Here is an 8,323-nt window from a genome sequence, read left to right as displayed (position 1 = left end):
TATTGACCGCCTGAAATATTCTATAACTTTTTCATACCCTCTCATGAACCATGCTAAAGGCATTCCTGGGTGCTTAAGGTTATCGTATTAGTTTACACAATTTCATTGGTTATAAACAAATATGGTGAGGGATTCCCTCATAGCGCGTGTAATGGCGGGTTAAATGTTATTACACGCGCGAAATCAATTTTTTAAATAAAATTTGTATTAACTCGATGGTAAAAATTCTATATCTTTTGATCAGAGACTCATATTGACAAAAATGATATTTATTCTCGTGATACCAATAAAATTTATTACTTCCAGTGACCGGTCATTATGGAATCTCTATTGTTAGAGCCTGTTATTTAAAACCTATATAAACCTAATATTAATAAACCTATATAAACCTAATATAATATTATTAGAAAAGAATTCAAACCAAGAATCAACTATTGTAATGATAAGGAAGGTAACTTACTTACCAACAAAGAGGATATCCTGTTACGATGGGTACACTTTCAAGAGTTACTGGAAGGGGAACCTACTAACAATATAGAGCTGGAATACCGAAATGAGGAACTCGTGGAACCCCCCTCGGTAGAAGAAGTGAAAATATCTATAGAAAAACTAATCCCAGCAGAGTTAAAACCAGATCGAGAGCTGCGGAAATCCTAACCGAGCTAGTAGCAGCAGCAGAACAAATGGGGTTACATATAAATCGAAATAAAACAAAATTCATGGCGACTAACACAAACACAAGAGCTGGAAATATTGACGCAGATCTAATCATCAATGACCAAAACTTCGAAGCGGTCAAAGAGTTCATATATCTAGGGACATCGGTTAACCCCAATAATAACACATCAGAGGAAATAAAAAGACGAATAATAATTGCAAACAGGTGTTATCTTAGTCTATCAAAGTACTTAGCTAACAAACGTCTGTCTCAAAAAACTCGTATAAGGCTGTATAGAACATTGATAGTCCCCGTTCTCACATATGGATCAGAGGCATGGACGCTAACTAAAACAGATGAATCCGCTCTGTCGATTTTTGAAAGAAAGGTGCTTCGTAAGATATTCGGAGCGGTCTGTGAGAACGGAATATGGAGGCGTAGATATAACTTTGAACTGCAGAATATCTACAAGCATACGTTTGGTGGAAAAGATATTATCACTATAATTAAGCGAAACCGCCTGCAGTGGGCAGGACATGTAGCCCGGGCCCCTGAATCGAACATGATAAAAAAGATTCTAACAGCGCAACCCGTGGGAATGAGAAGACGGGGTAGACCAAAGCTGAGGTGGATGGACGGGGTAACACAGGATGCCGAGAAGATCGGAGTCGGCAACTGGGAAATGCAAGCAAGGGACAGAACAGAGCTTAGAGATAGGGCCATTTTAAGTCTAACTTACTTTGCTCCATAATTTTCGATTCTTATCCATTCAATCCACGTGGCAATCAATTCTGACAACCCGAAAATTGATTTAAAGGTGGCGGCATATTATCATACACGTAGCGTTTCCAGCACGTAGCGTAGTCTATTTTACTGAAAGCTGTCTGATACGACACGTTGCAGACAGTGTGAATTGTTCATATTTGAAACCATTAAACTCAATATTTTTCGGAATATGCTGCGATCTTAAGCCTCAATTGTGTAACACGTATGTTTCGTAAGCTGAGCTTAAAGCAGGTCTTAAGCTTAACAAATGTTGGTGAAACCACGCATAATAAACCGAGTTTCTGATCACTCAAGCGGCAGAAGCACAACCATATCTTCAACAAGGCGACTGCTCCTATGTACGAGTACCAAGTGCAACACTTAATAATTATCAATGAAATATTATTGAGTGTCCAGTATACCAGTGCCATTTCTTCTACTTCTTCTTTAGCCCATTTCTATCCAACTTTGGACATAGGCCTTCCCCAAATCTTTCCATTTCCGTCTGTCCTTGGCTGGGTTTTTCCAGTTAGTTATTGCAGCTTTTACAATATCGTCCTTCCATCGCATCTGAAGTCTTCCTCTTTCTCTTCTTCCTGTTTACGGTCTCCAGTTTTGTATTTCAGTATTTCAGCATTCCATCTTTTATCTTCCTGTCTCGCATTGTGGCCCGCAAATCTCTATTTTAACCCTAGCCCAGTCGGGATACCATTTGACCTTGCATTAGGAGCTGCCCCAAATTTAATTTTTCTAATCTTTAGCGGGGGTCAATAGTAGTATAAATTTAAAATCTCGACTGAATTTGACCGTTGCGTTAGCCGCCATCTTGATGTAAAACGAGAACGGTTTTTGCTCAATATCTCCGCCATTTTCAACTTTTCGACAAAAAATATATAAACTGAAATTGTTGAAAATACGATTTTATATAATTTAGTTTATTACAATTTTTTTCGTGCGGTACATATTTTCCGAGTTATGGGGAAAAAACAGTGACGGTTAAAGCATAATTATTGATTTATTGAATTATCTCGTTTATTATTACTTTTACAACAAATTTTAACCTATACAAAAATGGAGAGAATTAAATTTTGTACAATTCTGATCTCCTTCATTTTTTTGATAAAATAAATATTTGAGGTAGTACGTATGCGGTAAATGCGCGAGCGTAAGACCCGATTGATTTTAAAGCAATTGTTTTTGTTCAATATCTTCCCCATTTTCAACTTTTCGACAAAAAGTGTAAGGACTGAAATTGTTGCAATTACGATTTGCTACAATTTTTCGAGAGAACCAGTGGCGGATCTAAGAGGGGGGAATGGGAAAACTCCCCCAACGGGGTCCAAATTTTAAAAAAAATTGTTGAAATATTAAAATATGTTAGCTGACATGAAACTTAATTATCGACAGACAAATTCAACCAATAAAACCCGCTAGTTAATAAAATTAAGTGAATTTAATGTATATAAGTTAGTATTTATGTCTTTTATGTACTTAGTTTGGTTGGTGTTTCATTGGAAGTTTCAAAAATTGTATAAAATATAATTCTCTTTATTTTTGTTTATGTACAATTAATGTAAAATTAATAATAAATGAGACAATTCAATAATTATGCTTCCCCTCCGCTTCCACTACTTTCCTCCTTAAGTCGGAGAATATTGATCGCATAAAAAAATTGTGGAAAAGAAATTGTAGGAAATTGCGTTTCGAACAATTTTAGTTCCTCACGTTTTGTCGAAAAGTTGAAAATGGCGGAGATATTAAGTAACAACGGTTCTCCTTTAAAATCAATATGGCGGCTAATGCAACCGCGGAATTCAGTCGAGATTTTAAATTTACACTACTATTGATCTCCCCTAAAGGATAGAATTATAAAATTTGGGGCAGCTCGGAAAAAAGATTCAATTCAGTAATTATGCTCCTCCCACCACTTTTTACTATTTTCCACTTAACTCGGAAAATATCAACCGCATGAAAAAAATTGTTAAAAAGAAATTGTAGGAAATCATATTTGGAACAACTTAAGTTGAAAATGGCGTATATATTGAACAAAAACAATTGCTACAAAATCAATCAGGTCTTACGCTCGCGCCATTATCGCATACATACTACCTACTACCTTAAATATTAACTTTAGCAAAAAAATTAAAGAAACTAAAATTGTGTAGAATTTAATTCTCTCTATTTTTGTATCGGAACATTTTTGTCGTAAAACTAACAATAAACGATATAATTCAATAATTTTATGCTCTATTTATATATAACTCTCACTATTTTCCGCTATAACTCGGAAAATATCGATGTCACGAAAAAATTGTAAAAATAGAAATGATAGAAAATTATATTTTCAACAATTTTGGTTGTTATACTTTTTGTCGAAAAGTTGAAAATGGCGGAGATATTGAGCAAAAACAGTTCTCGTTTAAAATCAACATGGCGGCTAACGCAATGGCGGAATTCAGTCGAGATTTTAAATTTACATTACTATTGACCCCCCCTAAAGATTAAAAAAAATAAAATTTGGGGCAGCACCTAATGCAAGGTTAGGCCTGTTATTCATCTAACCCGACTGGACTACCCTCTTAATATGTTCTGTTACATTTTTTACTTTTGTTTTCTCTCTTATTCGTTTGATTTCTTGCCATTAGTACCAGTGCCATTAGTTCAAGTTAAAAAATGTGCCGATTTCAAATTCTTCTTCTTCTTCTTCTTTTTGTATAGACATGACTCGTGTCTGTTTTTTCAATGTGCCTCTAGTAAGTTGTCGTTCCATCGTTTTCGTGGTCTTCCCACTGATCGTCTTCCTATTGGGGAACCGTCTCTCGCTGTCCTGACTACCATATTTGTTGTAATTCGGCTTATGTGGTCATTCCACTCTAATCTTTTGTTTCTTACCCAGTTATTAATGTTATCCACCTTGCATCTCCGTCGTATATCTGTACTTCTAGCTCTGTCCCACATAGTCTTACCATCGATTTTTCGAAGGGTTTTCATCTCCGCTGTTTCGAGCAATCTTTTTGTCCTCTCTGTGTCGGGTCGTGTTTCTGCCGCATATGTCATTATTGGTCTGATGACTGTTTTGTAAATTCTGCCTTTCATTTATTTTCCGATATTTTTATTTCTCCATATTGTGTCATTCAGGCAACCTGCGGCTCTGTTTGCTCTATTCACTTGATCTTCCACTTCTGTTTCGAGTCTTCCGTAGCTAGATAGTTTGATGCCTAGATATTTAAATTCCATCACTTGTTCTATTATCTGACCTTCCAGCTCCAATTTACATTTATTGGATCTGCTGTTATAACCATGCATTTTGTCTTTTTTGAGGAAATTAACATGTTAAATTTTCTGGCGATTACGTTGAATTGGTGCAGCATACGTTGTAAATCATCTTCACTTTGAGAGATTAGTATTGCATCGTCCGCATAGCAGATTATTTTAATTTGTTTTTCTCCCATTTGGTGTCCTTTTTAGTTCTTACTTTTTTTATTATTTCGTCCATGATCAGGTTGAACAATAAAGGATTCAAGAAATCCCCCTGTCTTCCCCCTGATTTCAAATTGAACATCTTTATTAAATTATCTCAAAACAACTAAACAAAATGTATCTTACTGTCTATGCATGTACCCCCCCCCTTCGAGATTGTCATACATATTTGTTTTGCCCTTTAAAATAATTGGATTTGGAAGATTATTATTTGTTTGGGTCGGAGAGCTGGTAGACATTTTTGGGTACGTATTTGAGGCAATCTGAAAATTTTTCAGGTAACTTTCCCATAATAACCTAGATTATACAAAAATGTAGATTGGCTAGAGGCTAGCGGTAATTTACTCCAAAAGTTAACCCCATAAGTTAAAAAAGATGTAAAAATTTTTAATTACAAAAAATATCTTTGGGGCAACTTGTAATTTTTTTGGAAACATGTATATTTCAATATTCAAACATAAAGAAAATAAACAAGCCAGTCGATTTGCGAGGGATTTTTCTGAATTTCAGGGGGTTGCATCTGAATTTATACATACTATGTATTAACCAATCAAAAACTATTTCTTTCGGAACAGGAGGTGCAATTGCTATTTTGACAGGGTATTTTTTAATATTAAAAATAAATATTCTAAAAAAGACAGATTTTTTGTGAGTTTTTCTACTTGCCAGGTGATCAAAAAAATTACGCGTACGTGTGGATCAAAGGGCTATAGGCAAGCTGCAGTGTGAGAAAGAGCTATCAATAACTGCTTGCGTCCTCGATCGCATCGATTCCTGACACATGATACCCAGGTTGTTGTGCTCCAAAATTTTGGAGTAATTGTTATATGTATATTTTAGATTTTTTGGATATTTTTTATTAATTGTAAATTTCGCAAATATGAATAGAAAAAGTTAAATTTATTATTATAGATATAATATAAAAATATAAAAAGATAAATTAAATTATTTCTATGTCCGAATCTGGTACTTCTTCTTCAAACTTTCAAACTCTTCATCTGAGCTAAAATACTCATTTTTTTTCTTTTTCTTCGTCGGACTTGCCTCGAGACTCGGATTCCTCTATATGATCTCTAAATAGTTATACAGCGTGTCTACTTAAGTTGGAAACATATGGGAAACTTTTTTGTTATTCACTTTACGAAAAAAAGTTATTATTTATAAAAAGTTCTGCATGCTCTAAAACCTAAGATACAATCATCAGATATCAAATTTTTTCAATATTATACGAGGTATGTCAAAAAATATGAACTTCGTTCAAGAGTAAAGTACCTTTATTTCTCTCGATATCGAAAATTCTTATTATGAAAAGTTATTTGGAAATAAAAACTAAGATCAAATATGCAATTACATGCTTCTAATTGGAAAAAAATATTTTCCAAATTTTTCTCAAATTTATTGATACTTAACTTCGTTTTTATTTATTACACATACAATAACTCTTTTATTATTACGTTTACGAAAAAAAGGTATTCTTTATAAAAAGCTCTGTACATCCTAGGACCGAAGATGCAACCATCAGATATCATATTTTATTAATTTTATACGAGGGATGTCAAAAAATATGAATTTCACTCAAGAGTAAAGTACCTTTATTTTTCACAATATTGAAAATGGTTATTAAATAAAGTTGTTTAGAATTAAAAACTATGTTTTAATATGCAATTACATCCTTCTAATTGAAATATTGTGAAATATAAAGGTACTATATTCTTGAGCGAATTTCGTATTTTTTGACACACCTCGTATAAAATTAATAAAAGTTGATATATCATGGTCGTGTCTTAGATTTTAGACCATGCAGAGCTTTTTATGAAGAATAACTTTTTTTCGTAAAATGAATAATAAAAGAGTTATCATATTTGTAATAATTAAAAACGATGTTAGGTATCCATAAATTTGAGAATTTTTTTTTCAGTTAGAAGAATGTAATTGCATATTTGATCTTAGTTTTTAATTCCAAACAACTTTTTATGATAAGAATTTTCGTTATTGAGAGAAATAAAGGTACTTTACCCTTAACCGAAATTCATATTTTTGACATACCTCGTATATTATTGAGAAAATTTGATATCTGATGATTGAATCTTAGGTTTTGGGTCATGCAGAACTTTTTATAAAGAATAAATTTTTTTCGTAAAATTAATAATAAAAAGTTTCCCATATGTTTCCAACTTAAGTAGACACGCTGTATATGTCAAAAACGAATAACCATTTTCAATTTCGTTGCAACACGAAACTACAGCCGCATCATTATTCCAGTTCAATCAGAGAGTGCAGCAAACACCTCTACCGGTTTCGAAACTTATTAGTCTCTCATCAGGAGGCACATAGGCTGCTCTCTCTCTGACCCAACCAGGACAAACCCCGGCGGGCAGTTACGGATTGCAATGAACGAAATGGCAGGGATGCCCTAGCGGCAACTGCTATCAAAAGACTAAGTTTTTAATCTAGTAGCTCATAAAATAACATTAAAAATATTACTCTTCATCCCACTAGACTGAAAACAATAGTTATATATGTGTTTATCGAAATAATTCAGTTTGGACATTGAAGAGACAACACATAAGAAAAATAGAAGCGTTCGAAATGTGGTGTTACAGAAGAATATTGAAAATTCAGTGGGTTCAAAAGATTACCAATGTTGAAGTGCTACGACGTTTAAATAAGGAGTTATAAATTAATGAACAATATAAAAACAAGAAAACTGGAATGTTTGGGTCACATAACCAGAGAAGCAGAAAATGAGTTGCTGAGAATTATTATGCAAGGATTCAAGGAAGAAGAAGCATAGGAAGAAGACGCATCTCCTAATCTCCTGGCTGAGGAACCTTGGAGAATGGTAGTAACGGAACTGTAGTTCATTACAACTATTCAGAGCAGCATCCAACAAAGTGATAGCCATTATGATATCCAACCTCCGATAGGAGATGGAACTTTAAGAAGAAGAAGAAGAAATGATTCAACATTAATTAATAATTTAATCAATTGGTATGTTTATATTATTCTAATAAAAATTTTTAACATACATACTATTATGTTAGGGGAGCCTAAGCGGGGATTTTTGCAGTAACTCGAGCGCGTCAGATTATCATATGGGGAGAACCCTGGTAACCTGTAGATGTACCTCTACCATATATTGGCTCTATGCACAGGGGAGTTCGTTAAGGGGGGCCGAAAAGAAATATATCCTTAGAAAAACTCGAAATCGTCAGATTAAGATAAGGTAAGTTAAGTAGGTACATGCAAAACAGTGGATATTTCAAAAATCTGACGATTTGGGCGGGGCGTAAGGAAATGGGTGAGTCACAAAGTTTCACAAGAAAAAAGCGAATATTTCGCGAAATGAACGATAGATCTAAAAACTAAAAAATAAGTGCTCAATATTTGTCAAAAATCTATCGAATGATACCAAACACG

This window comes from Diabrotica virgifera, chromosome 3, assembly GCF_917563875.1.
Source record: "Diabrotica virgifera virgifera chromosome 3, PGI_DIABVI_V3a".
In the NCBI taxonomy this organism is placed as follows: Eukaryota; Metazoa; Arthropoda; class Insecta; order Coleoptera; family Chrysomelidae; genus Diabrotica; species Diabrotica virgifera.
Note: the sequence above shows the minus strand (reverse complement) of the source record.